Below are 16,401 nucleotides of genomic sequence, written 5' to 3'. Positions count from 1 at the left end.
TTCAGGCGGATCCGCCTGAAGAAGCCCTAGAAGGCAGAAAGGCCTAGCGGACGATCTGGAATTTTTTGTTTTATATATATATATATATATATATATACTGTATAACCTTATAAGTATTTTATAGACATGTTCAACCTTTTGATATTTTCTGCACATTTTTTTGAAACACTTTACACTTGAATTTCAATCTTTGACCTTAAGTACTACCAATGCATATTGAATAGAAGAAATGACCATATAGTGCTGCTTCTGTATCTAATTATTTTATTATGATGTTTAGTGTTTATTTTACGTCATAAAGTGGAAGACAGCGGATAGACCATCAGTCCCTGAGGTTGGCTGTAACCTTGTAGCTGGAATTTAATCTGGCATTGTTGATATAGAATAATTATTTAAGTATAAATTATCTATTGTAGTTAAAGTTGATAACTTTATACCGTATTATACAGACGTTTTTCCTATTGATATTGTTTTCATATTGTTTGGAACACTCTACACTTTAAGTTAATCATTTTGGCTTGCAGTACGTTTACAACTACTGTTGATGTGAATCATTCTAGCTAATTCTGAAGTTCAAAGCAACGCTAAATTGACAGCATCAAGCAACATCAAGTTCATAAACTCATCACTGAATCAATATATTGACAATAAATACCCGAACAAATGATACTGAATGTGTTCAAAGTAAGTATGAGAGACATAAGGTTGTTATATATTTTCAAAAATATAATTCTTGATCAGATTTATTCTGTCGTCTCATAGTAAAGTACAATAGCAAATGTCTTTTTGTGGTGGTGGTGGTGGTGAGGCTTGCAATCAGGTTATCTTCGTGTTCATCAGTGGTGAGAGATGTTTAAACACATTGTATTGACACACTAAGATTGACATATTTGTCCAAAAACTAAGATGACACTGTCACCTGAAGCCTGTCACAGAATAGGAAACCCTACAAATAAGTTACAAGAACATGATAGAAACGAAGTGCTAGATATGACAAAGTATGCAGGAAATTAAACACGGAATGTGATTTCCTGAATGATAATACGTTCATTAGACCCCACACCAACGCACACAATAAGTGTTTACATTGACTTCACTTCGGAGCATACTGTCCAGAGATGATAGGAGTAAACGATGCTAAGGCAAAATAATGGTGTCAATATCCACTGAACGTTGAACTTTTGTACCTATAGGATCGAGTGACCTATGAAATGTGGACACTACCGATAACGAAAAACAGTTAGTCATTCCATTGTGGTCCGTTAAAATAGTTTATATTCAACACATCAGTGATGGCAGGCAGTGCTGACAGATTCATCGTCATATTTTCACAGCAACCTGTTTGTTTTTAAACCATAACACATTACAATGAACTTTAATACTAGTTTGTTTCACAACATGAAGAAAAGGCGTACATAGAGATCTGAAGTTAACGAGAGGAGCTACACCTCCAACCCTCACCCCAAACTTCCAATGAGTGAGATCAAGAAGCGGACATTATGTGGCGTTTGTTCTTTTCAAGAACATGTATTCCAGTGACGACACAAATTCCTTAATACCACATTTTTTAAGGAATAACTTCGAAAGGTAGAGAGTATATTTACGCATTCAACAGCGTTTGGTTTTCGGCTATGGCATAAAAACAGCACCGTGCGATCTTCACATTTTGATTTTTTACATATTCTTTTGATTTGGTGTAACAAAAACTACTATAATATCAAAGTTTTATTTTCGACACAAACAATGTACGCATTAATAATGTCGTAACGTTTCAAGACCGGCTGGTCCTTTTGTCAAGCTATGACAAAGCTTGTAGTACACTCTCAAATATTTCTAGATGACACACGGTCACCGGTCATAGCTTGACAAAGGGAACAGTCGGTCTTGAAACGATGCGACACGTTTAATGCATACATGGTTTGTATAAAAAGTAAAACTCCGATATTTCATATTTTCAAACTGATGAATCTTATTGGAGATATAGGAAACTACTATGTTTTTCAATATCATGATTCAATTTCATCTCATGGTATCAGTATATCCAGTGACAACAATGTTCTTCGAACAAATATCCTGTTTCGCTAATTCCGTTTAGCATGGACTAACAATTCTTTGACGATTTGCAATTGATCATCCACTTTTTAAACAGTGTCAGATGCTACAGGACGTTAATGCCCTAATGGCGGTTTGCCTCCAGACAACAAATGGAGAGATCGCGTGTCATAATCTTATTTGGACCGCTAGCATGCGAATGTGCAACTATAAAACAATCAAAGGCGACAATTACGGGGAATTATCTGAAAATTTACATGTGACGTAAGCATTTCCGCTTATTCGAACTTCTCTCACACGTTTTCATAGGATTGTCACTTCAAATAGACATACTGTCTGTCTGGAGGAGGGTAAATGTAAATAAATTTGCTGATGGCATAAAACCATCAACGCCCCCTGGTGACCGTGTGCCGTCTACAAATATAGGGGTGTGTATTACACGGGTAAACAATTGGCATAGTGTTATAGTGTTGGACATAAACTGATTGTCAAACACGCTGGAGATAAGGAATTCTATCTGAACCTGTCGTGTAGATATCAATTCGCTAATTGTGTACTTTTGTATCTTAAACACAATCTAATTACTCGCTGTTGGTTTGTAATGTTCCCACTGTCTCATCATAACAAATCAGGTGGAAAGTCAGCGTGTCAGTAGATAAAATGAAGTCCATCTTTCATTCGTTCTCGGGACATTTGATTATGTTCTGGTACCGCGTCTGCTATGGAATTGTGTTGAGTCTATTGATACAATGTAATATAACCATGTCTTTGTGGATACTAAAATAAGGAACCAAAAATGATAAAATAGGATAAAACAATTCTCGAAAACATTGATTATTATTGACGAAACATCAATTACATTTGAGAGGCAACATTTATATACATAGCATGTTCTATAATGTTACAAGATGTGATGATATTCAATGTAAGTGATTGGTGTTGATACCGACTATAGCATCTAAATAAGTGTGTATGGTTGTACATACGCACTCTTCATATTACAAAGACGATACATGTGAGTTAGATTTGGACCGAATCCTGAAGTAGAAAGCGAATACGACTCTACTATGTTAATGTATTAAATGTAAAATGATTTTAATAACTTAATTTTATCAAAAGTTTTCTAACTAAATGAAAATATCATTTTTATACAAACGTTGAAATAAAGCCATACAATATCTTCCTGTAGCCACTAGTTACAATTTGGAATAAATATACATTTCACACATCTCAAAGAGTCTCAACAAGGCATTACAAAGATGGTTGACCCTCTCCAATGACAGAGGAATGCTTTGATGTTACGGCTCAGTATGAGAGGGCCGTATCGATCGGTCAGGGATAAAACGTCTAGTTTCCAGTACATTCAGACGGAATCTAATATTCGATATTGAGTTTTTGTTAAGGGCTGTTTCGAAAAGGCTTCATTGCCGCCCTTTGTATACCCTGTATGATATTTGTTCTCAAATGTCGTACAATTGTACTACACATGTCGTGTTTAAAGCATTTTCTGTTTGATGGCGGTACATATACTTAGCACCAAATGACCATTTTAATACGTAAATAAATACGGTTTCGCACGATATTTTGGGGATTAAATCAATCATAATAAGTCATCATAACGGTAAACACGGAACAGAAGCAAATTAAATACTAGAAATAATATAAAATAACATGTAGTTCATTAGGCATTTACTTGTAGAAAAAACTGTTTAATACTTAATCCTTTAATGAATCACTGTCTATTTTCTAGTCCATTGAAGACGATTATCCTTCAGCCCATGCTCGTGATACATGTACAGATTGGTGACGGTTTACCATAACATCCTCGGGGCATATGTTATATTGCATTGTGTCATATAAAGGTCGACGTTTCTGATCGTACTCATGCTACCATGATCGAGGTGGACATTTAGGCACTTGAAACCTTGATATTATCAATAATACAAACCTACCAGAGCTGTTCATGAAGGGTCCTTAGTATCGGGAAACTCCTACTATCAATTGGAAGATTAATTTCAAAATACATATGGACTTTATGGAAGACTACGCCAGACAGTGGGAAACACGAGAGCATGCCTTATCAATCTTAAACATCCTTATCTAAACTTTTTGACCATTTACACTACCAATCCTCACACAAAACTAAAGGAACACCTTTTTTTCTCTTTTTATAAGAGTTTGCTTTACAAAGAAAGGCGAACGGCGATATGAATATATGGTTGTAAATTATAAATTATTTTGGAGCTTATTTTGTGAAATTCATATAAGTTGACTGTAGTTCATTAAACCTTATGATCGTGTAACCCTCTAGAGCTTAAGACCACAGACTTTTTAACTTCAGCCACTTTCCTTGATCTTTTTAAAAAAAATGACAAACAGGGAGTACCTTGCGGTTTTGTTGTCACTACCCGAGTTCCCGATGTGAGGACGTGACGTCACTTGGATTCGCCATTTAAATGGTGGGTACAATCGATGAAGTAGAAGACGCTTACCCTTCCGGAACACCTTGTTTTATTTATCGTTTTATTTTTTTTCAAATTTCCTCGATGTAAATATATCCTTTGGTAATATATGTCCTTGTTTTTATCGATTTTGAGTTGGATTCACGATGTGTTCGCACTTAAGTATTTCCATGTAGGAACTTTACAGAGGAGCGAAGAAATGTGTCCATGTACTGTACTTCACTCTTGTTTCAGATCATATCGATTTATTACAAATTGTTGTGTAAAAAATATTATAACATACTGCATATGAATTCATTAATGTTAATATAAATATGACATTATGATATACCATATGTTACTAGTATTGATAATGGAATGTGATATAGCATACCGTATATGTGAAAAAACAAGCAGTTCTGTAACATCATTTAGAGTGGTGAATTATTTTCCCTTGTGTATGATGCTTTACTATCAAGTGTATTAGTAGGTATACATGAAGCATGGTGAGCTCTAACTAGATAGTATCTGAACAATTACAAGATTCGAGGGAAATCATTTATCTCATGACATCAAAGATGAGAAAAGCGTATACAGAGATAAGGATACATCTTCCAGACATCTGATACATATAGAAGTGTTTGCTAAAAACATTTGTCGTGATAGAACTCGATGACCTATTAATTCTATTGCTCCTTGGTGTAATAAACAAAGGATAATGCACCTTTCATCTGACTGGAAGCCAAAAACAATTGATACATAGCGGAGTAGTGACGATAAGTAATACAGCATACCAATTTGTCTAATAAAATTACTAAATTGTTCTGCGTAGAGTTCCGAAATGTTCGTTTTATGATATATCTGTCTGATATAATCGACAAATCATCATTAAGTTGATATATGAAGGCAATGCTTCACAAATATATTTACCTGATATATCTTACAGAACGAGTGTATATCACATATATATTTACCTGATATATCTTACAGAACGAGTGTATATCACATATGGGTATACCTCACGAGGGCTTCAGCCCGAGGAAAACTTGTTTATACTGCAAAAAATCGAGTGCGTCCTGTGATGTCAGATGAATACACACTTATTTATATGTTATTGCTTTTATTACACACCCATCACAAAAACTATTCTTTGTTATGCTTTATTTTCCTGTATCTATATTCAGTTTCCTTCTTAAATATTGAACCTATTGATTATGTCCAACAAAACGATGTTGAGGACGGAATAATGACGCCAAGCTGTAATCGAGTTTAAATAAAGACTATTATTATTATTAAGTTACCGTAGCATTAAACGATTCTGAAACATTCGGAATTCATTCTTGTTACTCTTCGTCTGATCGGTGGATGAAACACCGTTGAGTTCCAGCGAAAATGGAGTTCGGCTGCTTGGGTAATACAACATTTTATATAATAATATTATTGCCATGTATAAAACAAGGAGCCTTGTATTGCATTGCTTAGAATAGACTGAATCACTAAAGTAAGGCTCACAGGGAATGGAATGAATCACTAAAGTAAGGCTCACAGGGAATGGAAGGAATCACTAAAGTAAGGCTCATAGGGAATGGAAGGAATCACTAAAGTAAGGCTCACAGGGAATGGAATGAATCACTAAAGGAAGGCTCACAGGGAATGGGAGGAATCACTAAAGTAAGGCTCACAGGGAATGGGATGAATCACTAAAGTAAGGCTCACAGGGAATGGGAGGAATCACTAAAGTAAGGCTCACAGGGAATGGGAGGAATCACTAAAGTAAGGCTCACAGGGAATGGGAGGAATCACTAAAGTTAGGCTCACAGGGAATGTAAGGAATCACTAAAGTAAGGCTCACAGGGAATGGACTGAATCACTAAAGTAAGGCTCACAGGGAATGGCAGGAATCACTAAAGTAAGGCTCACAGGGAATGGCAGGAATCACTAAAGTAAGGCTCACAGGGAATGGAATGAATCACTAAAGTAAGGATCACAGGGAATGGAATGAATCACTAAAGTAAGTCTCACAGGGAATGGAATGAATCACTAAAGTAAGGATCACAGGGAATGGAATGAATCACTAAAGTAAGTCTCACAGGGAATGGAATGAATCACTAAAGTAAGGCTCACAGGGAATGGACTGAATCACTAAAGTAAGGCTCACAGGGAATGGACTGAATCACTAAAGTAAGGCTCACAGGGAATGGGAGGAATCACTAAAGTAAGGCTCACAGGGAATGGACTGAATCACTAAAGTAAGGCTCACAGGGAATGGAAGGAATCACTAAAGGAAGGCTCACAGGGAATGGGAGGAATCACTAAAGTAAGGCTCACAGGGAATGGGAGGAATCGTTCAATGATAATCCTTTCGGCCATGACACCTAGATCGTTTGAATTTGGTTTTGCTGGTAGGCGCAGTTTTTATTCCTTGCGTCATGAGTTTTCATGTTGGTTTTATTATTGTTTATCCCAGGGCAGTTCTTGAACAAATAGTGTTTGTCCATTAGTCATTTTGAAACAAACAACAAAATACGTACGATATGTCATATAGGTTAAGTTAGATATAGCTGACATATCAAGTTAAAATATCATATTTTTGTGACCGTATCACGTATTATATATGTCTTTTGTTCGATGACATCAATTGTACAATTCCAGACATGATGCTGTAATATAAAAGCAATAATATATGTTATTAACACCCGAGCCGACCGCTCAGTCATTGTCTACCAAATCAGCTCATGGCTTTTGGGACCAAGCTGACATATGTATCACAAATTCAACAGCAATGTATTCGTCATTGAAAGCAGTTAATCACTTTAACTATCACAAAGGTGATTTGCCATTAGGGTTTGGCCAAAAGGGACCTTATAAACTATCAGTTATCGGCTTATCTGACCTTTGTCACACCTTGGTCTGCAGCGCTATTGTCTCGGGGTTCGTGTGGAGGTGATTTATTTACTGATCGATGTAATTCAATAAAGCCCACTGGTAGTCGTATCCATGGGGGATACTGTAGTTTGTTACTCATCTAACTTCGGTACATCGTATTAATGAAGACATCCGTAAGAATCCTAGGTTTAGTTTTAGGGTTTATTCTTTAATATTGAAAGGTCAGTCACTTACCAATTCTAATTAAGCGTACTCTATTAAAAGCACATGAAAACGCACAGATTCAACAAACAGATTGTGATAATCATACAGATATCGTTAAGTATAAACTCTTTCTGCTAGTTTCTGTAATACTGAAAACTTCTGCTTTCTCACTTTGACTTGTTCCAAGAGTCGTGGAATCGAACATAATGATGTTCAGTATTACAACGCACGTGCATTCATCATACCGTGACACGTGTTGATCCGCAGTTTATAATGTGACATACTGGCGTTCGTAATAGATATCTTGTATTAAAGCTGCCAGTGTTATTTCGGAACAATATGAACGATGTTTTTAAACACCGGCACATGGTGTTATAAGTTTGTTTAAGCCAAAGTCGCACCTCTGTCACAGGGTACATGCAGTGCCTCATACATGCCATTCACAAAAGTCTATATAATAGTTCTTTTTGCATTCTTTATGCACAAGATGAACATGCATAGCATGCCTCAAACAACCAATACAATCACTAAAAACCTATGTTTTCAAACTTACTCTGTTTTACTCTAGTTTATTGATAGCCCCGCCTTCTAATGCCACGTGACTAAAATCCCACCGGCCTACGCCATAACGTTGAGAAATACCTTCGGTAACGCGAGATCTCATCAAGGAATGTGACATTGCTCATGGCCTAATTTCCATTAAAAAAATGGGTTGGTATAGAAAACGCTGGAAAATACTTTTCGTAAAGATCTTTGAAACATGTTATTGATACCACCTAGTGCATAAAGAATAGATCTTCCGATCCATGTGCGACATGTGTGTGAAAGTTTGAAGTACGCTCCGGGCGCGGGGCGCATATTTCCCGCATATTATAGAAGGCCGGAGGTCTGACGTTAATCGACGACAGACCGATATGAAAAAAGTCGATAAAACGTCAGAATACTTCGGCCTACAAACATGTCTGTTATATATTTAATACGTCGACCAAAAATTCAGTATAATGAAATCATCGTATTCAAAATCTGATCCAAAGTGATTGGATGTACATATCCACGGCAAATGAACTGTCAGCAATGTTCAGCCAAAACCGATTGGACAGTTGACCTATTTCTGACCTGATCATACGCTTCAGTGCTAATTCGTCTGACGAAGTTAACGTTATAACGCTCAGTAGAAATGTAGAAATGTCACCCACTAAATATTGACTTGTGTATTACCAATGGTCCACACCACACTCGATAGAGGTGACAGAAATAACTCAACGCATTGTACTAGGTGTTCAGATTCGTCAAGGTGCCCGGGGGTTTCTGAGGTCCTGACGCAACAATTCACACATACATTTAAGGATGCATGTCACCTTTTACATTATATATGTTATTTTTGTAGGAGCTACCTCCCTTCATATGTTAACTTTTGTTGTAAATAAAACTGAAGAAATACAAACATTCTTCTATACCTCTTTGAATTATCAAAGACCATCAGCAAAGTACAAAAAGTCAAAACATATATTTTCTATTTGGAAGTGGAACTCCTTTAAACGTAGGTGGATTTGACGTTGTTGTTGTTATATTCTTTACGTGTTTATATGTGTAATAAAGTACATGCGATACATACTGTCAATTGTTGATAGACTTGGACATGTATGTAACACATATATTCCGTATTTGTCATTTAAAGGTACCATGTACCATGTAAACTGTATTAGATATAACTGTCGTCCTAACAGAAAACATCAGCTTTATTGAGAATGATTAGATATAGATATCACTGATCAGACAGACTGCGAGTGTGTTGACATATCCTCCGACAGTAAAGCGGCAATGACGTGTATAAGCAGGCTATAATAACGCTGAATGTACAACAATATGTCATAGTCATAATTCCATAACTATTACGTAAATGTGATTCTGTTAATTTGCTGATTTTTGCGCGTTACATCATTTCGCAAATTTGAAAATGTTAATTTGTTTTACTCTATGCAGTTGTCAACTATGACAAGTTAAATGTTCTAGAAATAGTTGTATACATATAAGGATCACCGTCTCCTGTACTGTGTTTTACCCTATATACAATTACCTCCCATTAACACCCGCTTAGTTATCTATGGCCTAAGACCACAATTACACGTCCGGGTCGTTGTAGTGCATAAGGACATTTCAGGTGGGTTACTAAATAGTTTTTCCTGTCTGATCTGTGACAGATATGTAAATTTTTGTTACATAGAATTGTTCAACAAGATCTATTCTAGTGATTAAATTTTATTTGACACAGTTTCCAAGTTTGTATTTGCAGCAGGACACAATGAGTGATGAGGCTTGAGTAGTGATATTTTTTGATTTTTGGTATTTTCCACTTTACATGCAGAGTAGTGACATTCAAATGAAACTATCTTTCTTGAATGCAGGTCAAGAGGTACTTTCCATCACACTGTATGTTCAGTTTGAGTAGTAGGGTGTGTAACCAGGTCTTACCCCGCTGGATGTTAACTATCAAGTACAGGGTGTGTAACCAGGTCTTACCCCGCTGGATGCTTACTATCAAGTCCAGAGTGTGTAACCAGGTCTCACCACGCTGGATGTTTACTATCAAGTCCAGAGTGTGTAACCAGGTCTTACCACACTTGATGTTTACTATCAAATCCAGGGTGTGTAACCAGGTCTTACCACGCTGGATGTTTACTATCAAGTCCAGGGTGTGTAACCAGGTCTCACCCCGCTGGATGTTTACTATCAAGTATAGGGTGTGTAACCAGGTCTTACCCCGCTGGATGTTTACTATCAAGTCCAGGGTGTGTAACCAGGTCTTACCCCGCTGGATGTTTACTATCAAGTACAGGGTGTGTAACCAGGTCTTACCCCGCTGGATGTTTACTATCAAGTACAGGGTGTGTAACCAGGTCTTACCCCGCTGGATGTTTACTATCAAGTACAGGGTGTGTAACCAGGTCTTACCCCGCTGGATGTTTACTATCAAGTACAGGGTGTGTAACCAGGTCTTACCCCGCTGGATGTTTACTATCAAGTACAGGGTGTGTAACCAGGTCTTACCCCGCTGGATGTTTACTATCAAGTACAGGGTGTGTAACCAGGTCTTACCCCGCTGGATGTTTACTATCAAGTACAGGGTGTGTAACCAGGTCTTACCCCGCTGGATGTTTACTATCAAGTACAGGGTGTGTAACCAGGTCTTACCCCGCTGGATGTTTACTATCAAGTACAGGGTGTGTAACCAGGTCTTACCCCGCTGGATGTTTACTATCAAGTACAGGGTGTGTAACCAGGTCTTACCCCGCTGGATGTTTACTATCAAGTACAGGGTGTGTAACCAGGTCTTACCCCGCTGGATGTTTACTATCAAGTACAGGGTGTGTAACCAGGTCTTACCCCGCTGGATGTTTACTATCAAGTACAGGGTGTGTAACCAGGTCTTACCCCGCTGGATGTTTACTATCAAGTACAGGGTGTGTAACCAGGTCTTACCCCGCTGGATGTTTACTATCAAGTACAGGGTGTGTAACCAGGTCTTACCCCGCTGGATGTTTACTATCAAGTACAGGGTGTGTAACCAGGTCTTACCCCGCTGGATGTTTACTATCAAGTACAGGGTGTGTAACCAGGTCTTACCCCGCTGGATGTTTACTATCAAGTACAGGGTGTGTAACCAGGTCTTACCCCGCTGGATGTTTACTATCAAGTACAGGGTGTGTAACCAGGTCTTACCCCGCTGGATGTTTACTATCAAGTACAGGGTGTGTAACCAGGTCTTACCCCGCTGGATGTTTACTATCAAGTACAGGGTGTGTAACCAGGTCTTACCCCGCTGGATGTTTACTATCAAGTACAGGGTGTGTAACCAGGTCTTACCCCGCTGGATGTTTACTATCAAGTACAGGGTGTGTAACCAGGTCTTACCCCGCTGGATGTTTACTATCAAGTACAGGGTGTGTAACCAGGTCTTACCCCGCTGGATGTTTACTATCAAGTACAGGGTGTGTAACCAGGTCTTACCCCGCTGGATGTTTACTATCAAGTACAGGGTGTGTAACCAGGTCTTACCCCGCTGGATGTTTACTATCAAGTCCAGGGTGTGTAACCAGGTCTTATCCCGCTGGATGTTTACTATCAAGTCCAGGGTGTGTAACCAGGTCTTACCCCGCTGGATGTTTACTATCATGTCCAGGGTGTGTAACCAGGTCTTATCCCGCTGGATGTTTACTATCAAGTCCAGGGTGTGTAACCAGGTCTTACCCCGCTGGATGTTTACTATCATGTCCAGGGTGTGTAACCAGGTCTTATCCCGCTGGATGTTTACTATCAAGTCCAGGGTGTGTAACCAGGTCTTACCCCGCTGGATGTTTACTATCATGTCCAGGGTGTGTAACCAGGTCTTATCCCGCTGGATGTTTACTATCAAGTCCAGGGTGTGTAACCAGGTCTTACCCCGCTGGATGTTTACTATCATGTCCAGGGTGTGTAACCAGGTCTTATCCCGCTGGATGTTTACTATCAAGTCCAGGGTGTGTAACCAGGTCTTACCCCGCTGGATGTTTACTATCATGTCCAGGGTGTGTAACCAGGTCTTATCCCGCTGGATGTTTACTATCAAGTCCAGGGTGTGTAACCAGGTCTTACCCCGCTGGATGTTTACTATCATGTCCAGGGTGTGTAACCAGGTCTTATCCCGCTGGATGTTTACTATCAAGTCCAGGGTGTGTAACCAGGTCTTACCCCGCTGGATGTTTACTATCAAAACACCGTTGTTGATTATTTCAAACAATTTTCTTACAAGATCTATTTTTCTTTTCAGAAATGCTTGATCATAGCTATGGTCATGCTGAAAAACTCAGTTTTTTTTCCAGTAGTAAGGAGACCTTAACGTGGAAAGAAGGTAAGTGTATTCTTATAAAACTGCCGGTTTGGTAAGTTATTAGAGTGCCGCCCTTCCTGGGTATACCTTTCTAGTGAGTCACTGAGTGGGTGTCCAAACCTGACTAAGATTTAGTTCTAGTCCACCTCCATTCCTCCGTTATAATGATGGTATTACATATACTAATTAACTATCAGCACGGGTCTACCGCACGTCTTCACCTCCAGAAATGTGTCAGGAAAGCTAGTTAATTATATCGTTATTCATTAACATTCGAGTATTTTGCGAGTGTCTTATTGAAAAGAATGATCACAACTCCTTTCAAGGATAACACGAGCTCAATATGCGTTTTATAAGACTGCATAATCATTTTGTATATAGTTCTGGAATTTCAGAAATTATTATTAAAATATAGTATCTTAACGCGGAGATGACCAATGACTATTGTTTTATAACCACAGAGGCCGGAACTCCTGATAACGTTGAGGTGACCAATGACTATTGTTTTATAACCACAGAGGCCGGATCTCCTGATAACGTGGAGGTGACCAATGACTATTTGTTTTATTACCACAGAGGCCGGAACTCCTGATGACGTGGTGGTGACCAATGACTATTGTTTTATAACCACAGAGGCCGGACCTCCTGATAACGTGGAGGTGACCAATGACTATTTGTTTTATTACCACAGAGGCCGGAACTCCTGATAACGTGGAGGGGACCAATGACTATTGTTTTATAACCACAGAGGCCGGAACTCCTGATAACGTTGAGGTGACCAATGACTATTGTTTTATAACCACAGAGGCCGGAACTCCTGATAACGTGGAGGAGACCAATGACTATTGTTTTATTACCACAGAGGCCGGAACTCCTGATAACGTTGAGGTGACCAATGACTATTGTTTTATAACCACAGAGGCCGGAACTCCTGATAACGTGGAGGGGACCAATGACTATTGTTTTATAACCACAGAGGCCGGAACTCCTGATAGCGTGGAGGTGACCAATGACTATTGTTTTATAACCACAGAGGCCGGAACTCCTGATAGCGTGGAGGTGACCAATGACTATTGTTTTATAACCACAGAGGCCGGAACTCCTGATAACGTGGAGGGGACCAATGACTATTGTTTTATAACCACAGAGGCCGGAACTCCTGATAACGTGGGGGTGACCAATGACTATTGTTTTATTACCACAGAGGCGGGAAATCCTGATAACGTGGAGGAGACCAATGACTATTGTTTTATTACCACAGAGGCCGGAACTTCTGATAACGTGGAGGTGACCAATGACTATTGTTTTATTACCACAGAGGCCGGAACTCCTGATAACGTGGAGGAGACCAATGACTATTGTTTTATTACCACAGAGGCGGGAAATCCTGATAACGTGGAGGAGACCAATGACTATTGTTTTATTACCACAGAGGCCGGAACTCCTGATAACGTGGAGAGGACCAATGACTATTGTTTTATAACCACAGAGGCCGGAACTCCTGATAACGTGGGGGTGACCAATGACTATTGTTTTATTACCACAGAGGCCGGAACTTCTGATAACGTGGTGGTGACCAATGACTATTGTTTTATAACCACAGAGGCCGGAACTCCTGATAACGTGGAGGGGACCAATGACTATTGTTTTATAACCACAGAGGCCGGAACTCCTGATAACGGGGAGGTGACCAATGACTATTGTTTTATAACCACAGAGGCCGGAACTCCTGATAGCGTGGAGGTGACCAATGACTATTGTTTTATAACCACAGAGGCCGGAACGTCTTTTGTTGGAACTCGTCGTTTGTTACTCACTGATCAAATTGAGAAAATAAAACAAGGCTTGATTGCGAATACTGATATGGACACGTGACACCATTATTCCGACCTCGACCTCGTCAACAATTGTTCTTGGGAGAATTATTTCGGGAATTAGATTGTGAAAATTGTGAGGTATATTTTGCAGAATATGTAATATGCATATAAAGAACAACTCCTCTATGTCATAAAAGCTTGTCGAGCAAATATGTTCATCTCTAAAACTGCACTCGTTTATTATCCGAAAATATCATTTCTCTCGGATTTAAACCTCCTCTGAAAAATCTTCCATACGCCCCATACACTCGTGCAATCTGAGTCGTGAGATAAACACACGCCTATATAGCTAAATAAAGTGGCTAGATATGACCAAAACATTGCATAGTACTTTTTTAGTTAGATATACATAGCAATGTTAACACATTGTAAAGAATTTGGTTTAGTAAGCAAAGTAAGTTATATTTCAATTTCGTTAATGCAATGTCTAATTATATTTATATGTGACTTGAGTGTAGTGATAGCGGATATATAGAAAATCGATGTAATATTCTAGCATCGATTTATTTATTGCATCGGTTATATGTTATAGGTTGACGAGCGTCAATGTCTACTATGCTAGCTCCCGTCTGTAACATACCTTGTAATTGCTACAATATAAAATACATTACGAATAATGAAAAATCTTAGACTTCGACTTTAACTGGACCAGCGCCACAATAAAAGCTGTAGACAATGCAAAACTAATATCATAATAGCAATAGCATAACATTTACGTCGCTACCTGTCAGCGTCACTGAGCTAAGTATGCCGGAATTAATGAGATGATCAAGAAACATTTTTCTAGAATCTAGGGCCATGCAATCCTCCAGTTCGAGTTTAAATCTTTCAACTTTTATTGACAGCAGCATAGACGATAACATATCGCTCTAGGCCTAAGTATCAGCGTATGTTGCTGTTACTTTGTTCTGCAATGATATTGTACATGATAAAATGTTCTGCAATGTGAATAAACGTTTTACATTGCACAGTATTGTCACTACTGCAGGATAAAACATGAACAAATAGTTAATACTAGCATAAACACAATAGATAACTAGCAGACACCAATATAAAATAAGACATCATGGACCCTCACAAATATGTATCGGAAACCCCAAAAAACAAAATAATTAACAGCAGAAAAATAAACTGAAACGTTTAGCTATTGCACTCATTAGGCAAATCTCTTACCTGAAATGTGCCCCTTTGTATCCTTTTGCTCTACACTGGTAACTTTGAGTTGAGCCTCGTTGATTCCTCACCTAAGTTAATATTGAAATCCCGACTGACAAAGGTGAATCTATTTAATCTACTGCTACGTCCCAGCAGGCGCGTGCCTTCCAAATGAAGAAAGGATGAATGATTGGACACAGCCTATTTCTACCGTACAGGGTACCCCAAGAGAGATGGAATCAACAATGTCCATTGACACTCTTCGGCGTGACGCTGTCAGTGAATCTGAGAAACGGTTTGATGTGTAGCCGACATCCTATTGGTATCGGCGTGCGTGGTGCTATGACGCCGAATCAGAGAAGGCGATAGGTCTTACACAAATGATCAATGCTGCAAACGCGACAACATTCCTATAATTTGTTCTGGTCGCACCCTTTGCAGCCACGTAATGAGGGAAGGAGGCGTTAATGTGGTGGGCGTGTCAAGGTTAAGGTGACCGATCTAATCGGTTGTGATACGTTGTTGATACGAAAAATTCGTTCAGGTTTGACGGTGATGTTTCTTAGGAAATCAAAGATCCCCCGCATCCTTATTGGGAGCCAATGAAAATCGAGTATTCGAATCACATGACAATATGATGACCAGTAAGAAATGACGGGTTTCTAACCGACTGTTATTCTATGTGATAAACATGGACATAGTTTGATTGATTAAATCGAGGTTTGACAGTTTACGACCGAAATGTTACATTTATCACTATATTTACGAGAAAAAGATATGATTAGTGTCCTATTGAAAGAAGACATCAGTCCCCTACCTTACAGCGATTAATTAGATTTGAGACTGAGTATTGACATCACATTTAGATGTGGAGATTGGAGGGTTGTAGTAGCATCAGGTATACACAGCTCTAACAAGA

The 16,401-nt window shown here is 38.8% G+C and overlaps 1 protein-coding gene across 1 annotated transcript in view; it reads right to left on the bottom strand.

Moving 5' to 3' along the window:
- LOC110464743 overlaps window positions 1-15,936 on the bottom strand; it is a 31,466-nt gene extending 15,530 nt beyond the window's left edge. Inside the window, exon 1 of the mRNA XM_021520114.1 lies at window positions 15,501-15,936. The gene's annotated coding sequence lies outside the window, so the exon portion shown is untranslated. The remainder of the gene's footprint in view (window positions 1-15,500) is intronic.
- Between the last annotated feature and the right edge of the window lie 465 nt (window positions 15,937-16,401).

The sequence above is a fragment of the Mizuhopecten yessoensis genome, unplaced genomic scaffold (assembly GCF_002113885.1).
Source record: "Mizuhopecten yessoensis strain PY_sf001 unplaced genomic scaffold, ASM211388v2 scaffold11029, whole genome shotgun sequence".
NCBI lineage: Eukaryota > Metazoa > Mollusca > Bivalvia > Pectinida > Pectinidae > Mizuhopecten > Mizuhopecten yessoensis.
Note: the sequence above shows the minus strand (reverse complement) of the source record. Positions and strands in the feature narration are given on the sequence as shown.